This window comes from Pelobates fuscus, chromosome 3 (genome assembly GCF_036172605.1).
Source record: "Pelobates fuscus isolate aPelFus1 chromosome 3, aPelFus1.pri, whole genome shotgun sequence".
Lineage (NCBI taxonomy): Eukaryota > Metazoa > Chordata > Amphibia > Anura > Pelobatidae > Pelobates > Pelobates fuscus.
Window position 1 is genome coordinate 344,726,173 of NC_086319.1, and position 16,185 is coordinate 344,742,357.

Here is a 16,185-nt window from a genome sequence, read left to right on the forward strand (position 1 = left end):
TCTGAGATTCTGATTAAAGGGTTACTCCAAAAACCATGACAACTTCAGCTATTTGAAGTGACCATGGTGGTCCGTGTATGTGCAGTGTATGTGCAGTGTTTGTGCCTGACACACTGCACATACTGAGATGTTTGTATCTAGTTGCACCCCCTGCACACGTGACACCGGTAGCACAGAACTGTCAATGTCAACTATGTGCAGATTTTGCACCTGTCGTCACGCACCGCAGGCATAGAAATATTTTCCTTTATAGACAGAGCGCCTGCAAGGGGAAGATTATCTCCCTTTCCCTCCCACGCTTGTGTGCTCCCTCTGTTGCGCTCATTTTGAATTTGAATTTGTTTTAAAAAACATTCCCTCCCTCCGGTTGCCGGTTTGGTGTGGGCTCATGCACTCTGAGGCGGCGATGCAGAACAACCATAGACTTCCCTATGCCTGTGATTGGACAACTTCAGGCCCTAGTGACGTTATATCAGCTCCTGGCACATCACCTGGCGCTGGATTCCAAAAGAGTAAAATGCTCTTATTTGCAGGTTTTGCTATTATTTGCAGAAAGATGGGACCTTCTCTACAATGCCCAATAGAGCAATTTACACAGTAAAGGTCCCCCTAGGTGAGATTAAAGTAAAGTAATCCTCTAGGTGAGATTATTCCTGCATTCGGTTGAGTAACACAACAGGATCCCCACGTGGTAGCCACATGTAGAGTGAGGAATGATCCCAATCAAAAATGGAGTGTTCGATGTCTATTCATCGTTTTTTTTTATGAGGTGGTAGATGCCAGTGTTGGATCTGTGCTAGGTGTGCTGCATACAAGTAATGTAAGAAGTTGGGGAGGCCCTGGAAAAAAACTTAAAATCACTGTGCATTGTCCCCCACTCCCAAGGGAACAGAAGTAACCATCTCCTGCAAACCCTCCTCCCTCCCCCCCACAATCTGGAGCACACCTCTAAGGGGCTAGAGTTATGGTTTGTGGCGGTGCCAGTGGAAGTACAATTGTTCGCTGTACGCTCCATAGAGTGGGCTGTTTGGCTGCTGCCTCTGCGAGCTCTTAGGTGGGCCAACATTGTAGTATTAGGGGGAGGGGTTACTCAGTGGTATATTGCGTTGTGTGCTATATTATCTATGTGCCCCAGGCCATTTATAGATAGCGTGTGTGTGTGATTTTAATGGGGCTCCAGCTGTGGGTTTGAGCAGCCCCTCTCGGGGATGGGGATCTGCGCTGTTTGGTGCTGGTGGTTCGTGAGGGGGTTCAATATGGGGGCATTGACTCTCTGAGCTCCATAGGCCCATTGCTCTCGCGGTGATTAGTGCACCATGCGGGGAAACCTGGGAAGAAGCACATACCCATTAACAGTGCTCCCGCTCCCCTCCATGTAGAGCAAAAACAAGAGAAATATAAGTGGAAATTGGCAGGAAGGGTGGCAGGAGAAAAGGGGAAGGGGCTCAGTGGGGGATGGGGCCGCAGGCTCAGGTACATTCAAATATGGCAAAAATGGGGGGCGAGGCCTAACACCCGAGCCGCATGGACAGAATACCTGCAGAGACTGGTGCAATGTCTCACCGTAGTGCCAAGAAGCCGACAAAAGCGGACAAAGCTTCCTTCTTTATGGCTAAAGCCGTAAGTACCAGACCACGCGACGGCCGCGAGGCAATCCAAGATGGCGGCGGCCAGGGATCCAGGGAGGGCTCTCCGTCCCCCCCTCCTCGCCTACCTCAATACTGGAGGATAGCTCCCTCACAATAGCGACTATGAAGTCCTTCATGGCGGACTTCACGTTGCAGCTCCAGGTCACCATCACAGGCCAGATGAAGTCACTGGCAGGTGAACTCAGAAGGGACATACAGGACTTAGGCCTACGCACGTCCTACATAGAGAACACAGTCAGTAAACATGCCTCAGCGCATAACAGCATGGCGGACCAGCTTCACCATGTGCAACAGGTTCTTAGAGAACAGAACCTGAAAATTGCTGATCTGGAGGATAGATCCAGGAGAAATAACTTGCGCATTAGGGGTATTCCTGAATCCATCACGAATGAGGCTTTACACAATTACCTCCAGGCCTTTTTCCTGGAGCTAATACCTGAAGTACATCCGAATCAAGTGGTCCTGGATAGGACGCATAGACTCAGGAGGCCTCAACACCTCCCAGCTTCGACGGCCAGAGATGTCATCACTAGAGTGCACTTTTTCCATGTAAAGGAGACGATTGTCAAAGCAATTAGAAACAGCAACTTACCCTCTCAATATGGAGGCCTAAAGATTTTCGCAGACCTGTCAGCGCATACACTTCAATTCCGCAAGTCATAAGCCCCTATCACCACCACGCTGAGAGTGCACGAAGTTCCGTACCGATGGGGCTTCCCGGCCAAACTCATCGTCCACCATGACAACTCCAACCACCCCATCGCATCCGTGGAGGAGAGTGTGAAGAAACACAGCTGCAATCTGCGGCAAAGATACCCAGACTGTCCGAGGACTGGTCCACGGCTTAAAAAGGAGGCTGAGTATATACTGCATGATTGCTAGACCAATCTCTCACTAACTGTTCCAAAAATGTTCATTTGTTGTGCCTTTGTCAATTGCCTAGCCTGGTCCTACGGACATTAGTAAGGGGAATGTACGTTTAAGTGTATTTTCATTATGTGACATAGCTAACCTGTACGGTAACCGCAAAAACTTATTAGTTGACGGCTAGAATTGACGCTGCCCACTAGCAACCACAATTAATGACACACCACCCCTTTACCACATACCGGGCCCAGACAGGGCAGGGAACTAGTGCATATTGGTTGGGCTTCATGTAGTGAGGTTTTTTCAATTCCCGCACAAACTTGTTATTACCTAACCTATTATCTCCCATACGTGGCTCCCTTAATCCCCTCGATACGGTCGGCACCACATCAGACTGAACGAGGGCCATGTCACCCACCACCTGTGCCTAGCACACCTAGGCACGTTATAGCTCAAGAGGTTTGGGCTCCTTGTAACTTGTTTCTAAATGTTTTTCTATATTATCCTTACTTCTCCCCTACCCCCCTCCCCTCTGCCAAGTTTGATTTTAATCAATCACACCGCTGTGACTCCCAACACAGCAGCTCTTAGAAGATTGAGCAATATCGTGCACCCCGCAACAGCATACACTCTATACCACTGGGAGACTTGAGTCAGTACTTATCCGGTACCTAACCACACTTTCATGAAAGTAGTCTCTTACAATGTAAAGGGGCTTAATTCCCCAAATAAAAGAAACCTACTGTTTCAGACTCTGCAACACCAACATACCGATATAGCATGTATCCAAGAGACCCATTTTAAGTCATCAACGGAACCAAGGTTATTTAAAAAGCATTATCCCACCCAATTTCACGCTAAATCCGCTAACAAAACAAAAGGGGTATCGATCCTCATTAGCAGAGACGTGGCCCTGACTGTCCAGAGACAATACATTGACCCGCAAGGGAGATTTATTATATTAGTGGGCATTTTTAATGCAACGCAATACACACTGGTTACAGTCTACTTCCCTAACTCTGACTCTGCAAATTTCCTAACCAAACTTCTCCAGATAGTGGAGGACCACCGCCAGGGAGGCCTTATACTGTGTGGGGATTTTAACTTTATCCAGTCACCGCAGTTAGACACATCGGCTAAGCCATCCCGCAATAGGGGTAGACGACTATCCAACACCTGCAAACATCTCACTACCCTCATCTCTAAACATGGTCTCCACGATGGCTGGAGGACCACACACCCTACGGAGAGGAACTACACGTTCCACTTCGCAGTGCACAATACCTACTCCTGCATAGACACGTTCCTGCTCGATAGCATGTCCCTAGCCCAAATGGCAGACTGCAAAATAGGATCATTTGCTTGGTCGGAACATTGCCCAGTCTACATCACATTGCATGACACTTTCCAATTCAGGGGGAAAGGGAATTGGAAACTTAATGAGTCACTGCTCTCTGACGATTCCTTTGCCGGCCTTGTAAAAGACGAATTAGACCACTACTTCCGCCTCAATGACGGGGGAGATGTATCAGAATCTTCGGTTTGGCTGGCCCATAAGACGGTTGTCCGAGGCTTATTCATTAAGCGATCCACATACCTAAAAAGGCAAAGACAGGGAGAGCTTCTCCGGTGCCATGAGCAGATTGCTGAACTGTCAGACAGAAATAAAACCACTCCACCTAAGGAACTTGCTGCGGAAATCCAGCAAGCTTACCGCAAATTACATACACTGAATGCGGTGAAAACCGCGTACTTATTGACTAGACTAAAAGCTAATACTTATCATTCCAGTGGGAAAGCTAACAAATACTGGGGGCAAGGTTACGAGACAAACTCTCTACTAATAGGATAGCATACATTCTAGGGGAGGACGGGACAAAGAAATTGGGGCCACAAGAGATTAGCGACACGTTCGCCCACTTTTACTCCAAATTATACAACCTGAAAGATGACCCCAACACACACACTCCCACTGACGTAGAAGTGAAAACATTTCTTGACCGCATTAAACTGCCAAAGCTTTCGCAAAACCAAATTGAGGACCTGACGCGCCCCCTCACGCTGACTGAAGTGAAGGACACTATCAAGGACTTACCTGGCGGCAAATCCCCTGGAGCAGATGGGCTCTTTAATCTATACTATAAAAAATATGCCTCGACATTAGCTCCACACTTGCTGGAGACCTTTCACCAAGCGATAGAGGGGGGAGCACTGCCGACGGAAATGCTACTGGCCACTATAGTGACCCTACCAAAGCCCTATAAGCCGACTGACAATTGTAAAAACTTCTGCCCCATCTCCCTACTTAATACTGATGCTAAACTGTATGCAAAGATTTTAGCAAACAGATTTGCCCCTCTACTGCCCTCACTTATTAAAGATGACCAAACTGGCTTTGTAAAGGGCAGGTAAGGCCTGGATAACACCCGCAAACTATCAGTGATCCTCCAGCAGCTTTGGGGGGCCAGACAAGGAGGTCTACTACTCGCACTAGATGCCAAAAAGGCATTCGACCGCCTTGGCTGGCCCTTCCTTAAAGGGGTACGGAGTCCCACCCCGAGTTAGCCAACAAATATTTGCACTATATGCTAGTCCCACAGCACAGGTGCTCCAATCGGGGTTCCTCTCCTCCCCATTCCACATTACAAATGGGACAAGGCAGGGATGCCCGCTTTCCCCATTGTTATACGTTCTGGCTTTAGAGCCCTTGTTGGAGGGGATTAGAACAAACTGTGAGGTCCAGGGAGTGACGGTCTGCCACAAAGTCCTCCTGCTTCTGTCCTAAGCACTTGAGAGCTGGAGAGCCTCAGATGTGTGGTAAAGCCCCAGATGTGTGGTAAATCCCTGTGCTTCTGCAACATCATGCAAAGTATAGGTTTGGTCGGCTTTGCGAACCATAAGCTTCAAGGGGTGTCCCCAAGCATATCTTAGCTTATGCTAAGTGCTTATGTTATGTTAAGTTCCCTCCGCTTGTGCTTCTGGTAGTAGGCTGCAAAATGTTTCACGGAGTGCCGAGTTAAGCGCTTCTGCTGTAACTAATTCAGGAAGGCCTCGAATCCTAATGTTGTTTCGGCGGGATCTGTTGTTTAGATCTTCTTGTGCGTCTTCCAATGTTCGCATTTAATCTTGTAGTTTAAGGATTGCATTGGCATGAGCTGAGGTAGTTGTGCAGATATCCTCCATTTTGTCCTCCACCACCCTTGTGCACTTGGTAAGGTCCTCTAGGCCTTCCCTGATGGGGGCAACGTGTTTAGCCAGTTATTCAGCCATGTTCGTTTTTATGTTACTTATGAACCCCTTCATTTCCCTCCTAGTGACTGGGGACGAGTCTTGGCTTGGTTTGTCTCGCTGTCAGAGTCTGTGTCCGACTCTGGCTGCTCGTCAGCACGAGGTGGGCCCTTCTATGTGCGGCTGCGGAATATCGGGGCCACTGTTGATCTTTGCTTTTCTGCCACCGCCCATGGGATAGGGCTGCAGGGGTCGCGGGAGGTAGGTAAGGCAGTTTCAAAGGGTAATTGAACGGCAATTGAGGCTCTTAGTAGCTGAAATGTTGCCTGTAGGGTCGGAACTCTTAATAATCTACGTCCATCTCTTACTCATTCTAAGAGTATTTTGATACAAATATAAACACTGAACAAAATTATAAACGCAACACTTTTGTTTTTGCCCCCATTTTTCATGAGCTGAACTCAAAGATCTAAGACTTTTTCTATGTACACAAAAGGCCTATTTCTCTCAAATATTGTTCACAAATCTGTGTTAGTGAGCACTTCTCTTTTGCCGAGATAAACCATCCATCTCACAGGTGTGGCATATCAAGATGCTGATTAGACAGCATGATTATTGAACAGGTGTGCCTAAGGCTGGCCTCAATAAAAGGTCACTCTAGTAGGGGTGGGATTTGCAGTGGCGGGTTTCCTGCGCCAGCAGGTTTGGTAAATGAATAATGCCTGGACGGGCTTGGGGAGTCTCAGAATGAGGCTCTGGAAAAAAAAAAAGTGTAGCTGTCTGCTGGATAAAAGCAGCAGCTGGCAGTATTTGGTTGTGCTGGTTTAAATAAAGCTGTGATGTTGTGTTACTTATTGGGAAGGGTAACTGGATTTGATGATCGAAGAAATTAGCAGTCAAGTAAGTCAATCAATACTGTCTATCTAACTGCTGTAAATACATAGGGTCTAATTGCAGATAAAACCGTTTCTATCAGATACTGTAAACACCTCCACCGGTAGTATAGTTGGGTAATACTGCCATTAGTGTAGCAGTACATTTTATTTTGTTTATTCTTCTTTGAATAAAGTTTGAGCTAAAGTTCCACCCTCAGATTTAAATTATGAAAACAGCTCAAAAATGTTAACACACTATAAAGTGTATAATGGTATTTTATTTTCTACTCAAATTAGTTCTTCCATGGTAGAAAAAAGCATAACAGCAACTCTATTGCAACGGTTGGTTTCTGTATACTCAGGACCACCAGGCGTCTGAGCTAAACCAGAGAGGGAGATTAATGGAGATACTTAGTACTTGTGCCTCTCACTACAATTGTAGATATATGTCTAGCAAATTGGTAAGGTGGGGCTTAAACATTGATTGTCGTTTATGGAAATCTTTCACCATTTTATATAAATATGGATCACTTGGAAAGTCTGTGAGTGCACCAATTGCGCAGTGAGTTTATACACTAGATCCAGATTTTTGTCAGTAGTTAGGTAATGGAAAATACCAGGGACATGAAGTGAGGCATGTTCAATGCCAGTGTACATATAACTCTAGATATGATCATTACTTGGAGTTGAGACTGACTGGTAGATGTTTGTTAAGGACTTGGAAATGAATATATAAATACAAATATTATAAGTTATGAATTCACTAATCTAAACAAACTAATTAAACAGATTGTTGTTTAATAACGTGAACCATACATTTATTATACAGAAATTTATATTTTTTGTTTTTTATATTTATTAATAATATACAATTATAAAATATAGATGTTTGACAACAAGTAATTTACATACAGACTATAACAAAGAAGTGAATAAGGCCCTGCTCAAACAAGCTTACAATATGTAAGGAGAGGGTAAAGATACATAGGAGAAAAAGTAGCATGTCAGAGGGGGTATGGATTGATGGATAAGATGCTTGTGTAGAAATAAGCTAGTAAAAGTGGTGTCTGGAAGAACAGTGTCAGGGGAGAGAGTGAGCTGGGCTATTGAGGTGAGGGTAGTGATGAGGGCAATGGAATGAGAGTTATAAGAGGTACATTTGTTGAGAGAAGAGGAAATGTAGTTTGGAGTGGAGTTTGTGAGCGCTTTGTAGGTTAGTTTTAGCAGTTGTAATTAGATGCTGAAGAGTATAGAAAGTCAGTGTAATGAATGGCAAATGGGTGAGGTGTAAGAGTAATGGTCAATCAGGAATATCAGTATTTATTATTTAAACTATAGATACTTATATTGAGGTTTCTGCCTGTATCATTCATTTTCAAAATCCTAAGATCTTTTTAGGAACGCAGTGATTTTTCCGTTTTCCGAGCAAGAGATCAGATGTTTTCTCGTTTGTTGATGTTGGTATTTGCATGTGGCATTCCTACCACTCAACAGCTCAAAAGCATTTGCAATTGCAAATACACCACAATCATTATAGTTTGGTTGGTGGTCCACTTTTACCATGTGAATTAGTTTTAGTGTGTTCTTGATGACATTAGCATAGCATTGGCTAATCTCTCTTCTGGCTGAAGGAGACAGGTGTAATGTTCCTAAACTGTCTGCAACCTCAACAATCCCTTTTTGGAAGGCTGTTGTGAGCCAGTGGTGACGGTTCACATCATAGTGAATTTGAACAGCCTCCCTGGTCACAGGCATCATGCCAAATTGTGCCAACACACAACTCTGCAATCCATCGGTATCGAACTGCATTTTTAGAAGCTTCTGGGCAGCGTAAATTTTGGTGTCATCCAACCACTTATCGTTAATTATAATATTCTTGTGCTCTTGGGTGATATTGAGACATGACAGCCATTGCCCATCTTGCTTCTTATCAAGACAACGCACATGTCTGTTTTTCTTTGTCCTTCAAGCAGGTCTTGTAACACAGGTGGTTCACCTGCTTGTGATGGCACAATTGGCTCATCTACTTTTTGTGGCACAGTTGGTTCACCCACTTCTTCTGGCACAATTGGCTGATATGATTCTTGCCGTCGATGCATTATTTTTTATTATTATTTTTTGTAGTTATCAGCAATCTGATGTAATATTTCCTTTTTTAGATTTCTGAGGCTCGTAGATTTCTTTACTTTCTGTATCTTAGCGTGGATAGAACATCTCCTGAGATGATTTGTTGTGTCTGATTCCAAGGTATTGGAAATACTGGCCCCTTGATTTTTTTAAAGCACTACATGAGTCCTGTGTTGTTATACCAGACGCAGGTTATTCTTTCGGGGGATCGCTTGTTTTCTTCTGGCACCTGCTGTGCCGTTTGCTTGTCTTCATCTAAACAGATAAACTTTTTGTTCCATAAATTTCAAGCTTTTTCACAACATTTTTAAAAAAATTTCAAATTATCCTCTTTGCATTTTGGATGAGTGATTTTGCATTCTTGCGGCGCTTGTTTTCAGTAGGAGCTACCACAAAGCCATCACCTTCAATCTTTTTGTTTGCTGTAAAACCTGTTTTAAACAAAATATAATGAACTTATGGTTAGAGAAAGATAAAAAAAAAAGCTTGTGTCTCCCAATCACAGAAAGTTATGAACATTATTATGTAAGTATTCCATAGATTAGATGTGCCTGTGGCATGTATTAGGTGTGTCTATGCCATGTTAACTAGGTTAGTGATCAAGAGATTTAATGAAATAAATGCCAATGGCGCAGATTGGAGTAATTCTCGTAATGTGAAACAGGTCTCGCTTATTAACTACGTACTAGGCGTTCATGGTACAGTTAAGAATTATATATGTTTTTCCGGCTTCCTTAGCATTTTTATAAGATGATTACTCCCCCCCCCCCTTGTCAGAATATGACAATTTCCCCATTGACATTTTCTTTCTCCTTTTATTCTTTAAATATGTATCTGGTTAAAAATCTGGTTAAAGTGTCAACCTACAATTTACTTTTCACGTAACTCCTTAAATAATGAATAAAATAATATTCTGCTTTTCGTACCTTCTTTCTAGATTATTTTGCTGTATAATATATATATATATACAGTATATATGTATATATTTATATATACAGTAAGGGAAAAAAAGTATTTGATACCCTGCTGATTTTGAACATTTGCCCACGGACAAAGAAATTATTAGTCTATAATTTTAATGGTAGCTGTATTTTAAAAGTGAGAAAGAATAACCAAAGAAAAAATAAAAAATCCAGAAAATGTATGTCAAAAAAGTTATAAATTGATTTGCATATCGATGAGTGAAATAAGTATTTGACCATTTCAACTTAGTACCGTATATACTCGAGTATAAGCCGACCCGAATATAAGCCGAGGCCCCTAATTTTACCCCCCAAAAACTGGGAAAACTTATTGACTCGAGTATAAGACTAGGGTGGGAAATGCAGCAGCTGCTGGTAAATTTCTAAATAAAATTAGATCCTTAAAAAATTATATTAATTGAATATTTATTTACAGTGTGTGTATATAATGAATGCAGTGTGTGTATGAGAATGCAGTGTGTGTCTATGAGAATGCAGTGTGTGTGTATGAGAATGCAGTGTGTGTATGAGTGCAGTGTGTATATGAGTGCAGTGTGTATATGAATGCAGTGTGTGTATATGAATGCAGTGTGTGTGTATGAGAATGCTGTGTGTATGAGTGCAGTGTGTGTGTATGAGAATGCTGTGTGTATGAGTGCAGTGTGTGTATGAGAATGCAGTGTGTGTATGAGTGCAGTGTGTATATGAATGCAGTGTGTGTATATGAATGCAGTGTGTGTGTATGAGAATGCTGTGTGTATGAGTGCAGTGTGTGTGTATGAGAATGCTGTGTGTATGAGTGCAGTGTGTGTGTATGAGAATGCTGTGTGTATGAGTGCAGTGAGTGTGCATGAGAATGCTGTGTGTATGAGTGCAGTGTGTGTGTATGAGAATGCTGTTTATGAGTGCAGTGTGTGTATGAGTGCAGTGTGTGTATGAGTGCAGTGTGTGTGTATGAATGCAGTGTGTGTGTATGAATGCTGTGTGTGTATGAATGCTGTGTGTATGAGTGCAGTGTGTGTATGAGAATGCTGTGTGTATGAGTGCAGTGTGTGTGTATGAATGCAGTGTGTGTGTGTGTGTATGAGTGCAGTGTGTGTGTATGAATGCTGTGTGTATGAGTGCAGTGTGTGTATGAGAATGCTGTGTGTATGAGTGCTGTGTGTGTGTATGAATGCAGTGTGTGTGTATGAGTGCAGTGTGTGTGTATGAATGCTGTGTGTATAAGTGCTGTGTGTGTGTATGAATGCAGTGTGTGTGTATGAATGCAGTGTGTGTGTATGAATGCAGTGTGTGTGCATTAATGCAGTGTGTGTGCATTAATGCAGTGTGTGTGTGTGTATGAGTGCAGTGTGTGTGTGTATGAATGCAGTGTGTGTATGTGTGTGTGTAATGCAGAGTGTGATGCAGAGCCTTGGTGGGGGGTGGGCATTTTTATTTTTGAATTCTTATTTTAATTTTTTTTTTGTTTCATTACATTTTTTTATTATTATTATTTTGTTATTTTATTATTATTTTTTATTTTATTATTATTTTTATTTTATTATTTTTTTATTTTTATTTTTTTTATTATTATTAATATATATACATTTTTTCGTCCCCCCTCCCTGCTTGCTAGCTGGGGCTCTCCTTCCCTGGTGGTCCAGTGGATGGGCACTGTGTAGGAGGGGGCTGTGGGGGCTGCAGAGAGATGTTACTTACCTTTCCTGCAGCTCCTGTCAGCTCTCTCCTCCTCCGCCGGTCCGTTCAGCACCTCGGTCAGCTCCCAGTGTAAATCTCGCGAGAGCCGCGGCTCTCGCGAGATTTACACTGTGAGCTGACAGAAGAGCTGAACGGACCGGCGGAGGAGGAGAGAGCTGACAGGAGCTGCAGGAAAGGTAAGTAACATCTCTCTGCAGCCCCCACAGCCCCCAGTCTGTATTATGGCAATGCAAATTGCCATAATACAGACAATTGACTCGAGTATAAGCCGAGTTGGGGTTTTTCAGCACAAAAAATGTGCTGAAAAACTCGGCTTATACTCGAGTATATACGGTACTTGGTGGCAAAACCCTTGTTGGCAATCACAGAGGTCAGATGTTTCTTGTAGTTGGCCATCAGGTTTGTACACATCTCAGGAGCAATCTCACTCCTCTTTGCAGATCCTGTCCAAGTCATTAAGGTTTCGAAGCTGACATTTGGCAACTCGAACCTTCAGCTCCCCCCACAGATATTCTATGGGATTAAGGTCTGGAGACTGGTTAGGCCACTCCAGGACCTTAATGTGCTTCTTCTTGAGCCATTCCTTTGTTGCCATGGCTGTGTGTTTTGGTTCATTGTCATGATGGAATACCCATCCACGACCCATTTTCAATGCCCTGGCTGAGGGAAGGAGGTTCTCAACCAACATTTGACGGTACAGGGCCCTGTCCATCATGCCTTTGATGCGGTGCAGTTGTCCTGTCCCATTAGCAGAAAAACACCCCCAAAACATAATGTTTCCACCTCCATGTTTGATGGTGAGGATGCTGTTCTTGGGGTCATATGAAGCATTCCTCCTCCTCCAAACACGTTTGAGTTACAGAAAATGTAATGGGGTTTTTTCACGTGAGTGATGCATTTAAAAATAAAACTCAATATGATTTTGCTTTGAATTCCCAACAAATACTTAATTTAGTAAGTCACTTTCACCAACTATTGAAAGATAGAAATGAACTCCGAGATCCAGTGTGTATGAAGTCAGCATCATTCCATACAAAAACAGGAATTAAAAGTAACCTCATACTAGTCACTACAAGTTTTGGCTTTTTTATTAGCAACATTAGTTCAGTTTGGATTAGATAAAGTATTTTTGAGCTGGTTGATGTGAATCTTATGGAGTACAAAAGTAATATATTTTTAAAATTAGTATTGATCTCTATTAAGGATTTTTTAAATAAATAATTGTATTGTTATATATAAGGATGAAACATCTCTACTTAACAGTGTGTTTGTTACATTACATACAATCACCATGTAAAACAACCTGAAAAAAAAAACATTATTACATTTTCTGTAAATGGTGCCTATCCCCATCTAGATTATTTAAGAAGAACCAACTAGCCTCTAGTGCAGACATAGGCAACCTTTGGTACTCCAGATGTTTTGGACTACACCTCCCATGATGCTTTGCCAGCAGTATGGGTGTAAGAACATTATGAGATATGTAGTCCACAACATGAAGTGCCGAAGGTTGCCAATCCCTGCTCTAGTGCATGTTGAAAAGGTTGTGGCCAAACTGGTTCTCCGTAACATATTTTTTGGTCATGTACAAAGATTAGAACATTTAGGTAAAACGATTTAGGTAAAACTATTAATGAGTCTATAATTACATTGTCATCTGAACCATGTCTATTTAAAAAATGCCGTAATAACATTAGATAAACCTACCAAAATAGTTCTAGGTCGTCTTCTAATAGCAGCTTCCGCTAGTATTCTCCGTTACTGGAAAGACCCTGAAATACCATTAATAAAAGAAGATTTATACTTGTTATTCAAAAATAAAAGATGTGAGTTGGCATTCGGACCACCAGTGGTGATGGTTGATATACTGAGGCATCAATGGGCTATGTGGGAAGACAAAATAAGACTATCATTGATAAATATAGTCTCCACTTGACTGTACATAATGTGTAAAGCTTCAATGCTTACTCACTGTGCACAAAACATGTAAGTTTTTTTTATTGAAACCTTTACTTATGTTATATATATTATTTTGTAATTGTACCATACATGCATATATCATTGGATGATTGCTTTAATTTTTATATATATTTTTTTGTTTGTTTTATCCACTTTCTTTCTATTATTATCATTGTAATTTTTAAAATTATTCAAATTTCCAATACAAATACCGTATATACTCGAGTATAAGTCGGGTTTTTCGGCACATTTTTTTGTGCTGAAAAACCCCAACTCGACTTATACTCAAGTCAATGTCTGTATTATGGCAACTTACATTGACTTACACTGAGACTTGCAGAGGGAGCTGACCGGACCGGCGCGGAGGAGAAGGGAGCTGACAGGAGCTGCAGGAGAGGTAAGTTACAGCTCTCTGCCAGCCCCCCTCCACTGAACAGCCAATGACACTGGACCACCAGGGAGTGAGAGCCCCCCTCCCTGCCATGTATCAAGCAGGGAGGGGGGACGAAAATAAATATAAATAATAATAAAATAATATTTAAAAAAATAATATTTAAAAAAATAATAATAATAAAAAAAAAAATAAAACAAAAAAACAATTAATATTGAAATAATAATTAAAAAATAATAAAAATGCCCACCCCCCACCAAGGCTCTGCATCACACACACACACTGCATTCATACACACACACTGCACTCATACACACACTGCACTCAAACACACTGCACTCATACACACACACTGCACTCATACACACACACTGCATTCATTATATACACACACTGTGAACACATATTCAATTAATATAATTTTTTTAGGATCTAATTTTATTTAGAAATTTACCAGTAGCTGCTGCATTTCCCACCCTAGTCTTATACTCGAGTCAATATGTTTTCCCAGTTTTTTGGGGTAAAATTAGGGGCCTCGGCTTATATTCGGGTCGGCTTATACTCGAGTATATACGGTAATTTGACAGAATTTCAAATTTAAGACCAGAATAGTTGATCTGGAAGCATAGCTGAGCTGCAGAGTCTTGCCAATTCTGCTATAAGTGCCTTCAATTTGAAATTCATTTTTTTTTTAAAATTCTTTATTTTTGTTGTGTAGTTGGTTACATGTTATCGTCATACGCCACAACAGCGTGTTTGAAGATGTGTTTAGGTTTGACAGTGGCATGAGAGTTTGCACATTTTTATATAATTATAACAGGTTTAGCTAAACAGTAACATTGTTCGCATATAGTGAGATTGTTCTCGTTTAACATTGCTAGGGTAGTTTTGTTAGTGCGGATGTGGTGTTGTGAAGTGATTTGCTATGTAGCAGTAACTGGGTTGTGGGTGTTGTCTATACGGGGTATAACTTGTATAGGCTATGCTGCAGGGAAAAACCAAGTAAATATGATAAGGTTTGTCAACTGTTTAAGGTGGTATCACTAGACAGTCTTGACGTTAATGTAAATAGTTGTGTTTTGAGTAAGCTGTGGTACCTGTGAGAGTTATCATTTATAAATATAGCCTCCCCTTGACTGTACATAATGTGTAAAACGTCAATGCTTACTCACTGTGCACAAAACATGCAAGTTTTTTTTGTTTATTGAAACCTTTACTTATGTTATATATGCTATTTTGTAATTGTACCATACATGCATATGTCATTGGATAATTGCTTTAATTTTTTTTTTTTTTATTCTTTATTTTTGCAGAGCATAGATAAGTCACAACATGAGTGTGGTACCCCAACGGCAATCCACATGCAATTCAATAACAATTATAACAGTAGGGTACATGGTAATACTTGCACTATTTTATCTTAACATAAGAAATCGTTCTTGTTTCAAGTTGCTGATGTGTAAGTTTTATACGTGTAACGTTGCTAGTTCAATAGCATTACATGAATACTGGTACTACTGCCTGGTGTTACAATAGCAGCGTTAGGCTCCTGACTCGTGTTTCACTGGCTGCCGACTTACCCTGCTTGTATTCTGCTGGGCAAGTGCGTCTAGTGTTGAGGCAAAGCTTTGTGTCATTTAGTGGCTCAAGCTAGGAGCACGGTAGTGTAGGCAGGCCTAGGCTGTTGTCAGTGTGCCGGCAGCATGGCTCCTGAGCTTAATTAGGCTTATCTAACTGACAGTGGGGAACTTGTGTAAAGAGTGCGAGACAGCTATGCATATTAACAAGAATACATCTAGGTCAGGTAAATAAATTGATGCTGGATCTCCCTGTCAGTCTGTCACGTTCACATAGAGTTTGATGGAGCTCAACTGCAGATTTCTGATTAATTAGATGTGAATGTGAGAAGTTGATGAAATAAAGAGATGACAGTTCACCAGGGAGTTAACTGATACTGTGTCTTTAATATAATTGATTGAAGAAACATAGGTACTGTATCTTTAAATGGTTCAGGATTGTTGAGTGGATTCTTAGATTTACTATACAATTGAATTGCAGCAATAAAATGAAGGAAGGCAATGCAGATTAACTTGCAGAGATTTGATTTAGCTTAATTGATAGAAAACATCTCATATGGAGGTAGAAAGGTTAATGAATAGGAATTACTCCTATAACGATAGGAGAATGTGTGAGCAGGCTGAAGCTTGAGAGCTCAGTAGTCAGGGGAAAGTTCGTATAATGCAGTGAGTTAACTTAGCTTCCAGAGGAATTGAAGTTGGTCCCAGAGTTCCCTCCGGGGAGGTTCCGTGGAGAGAGGTCGAGAGGAGTCAAGTGCTAGCCGTGGTCGAGGAAGGAGAAGGAGGTTAGTCGATTACGAGTCCGGTTCGGTACACAGGTAAGTTTGTAGAGAAGAGTTGCAGCCGGTT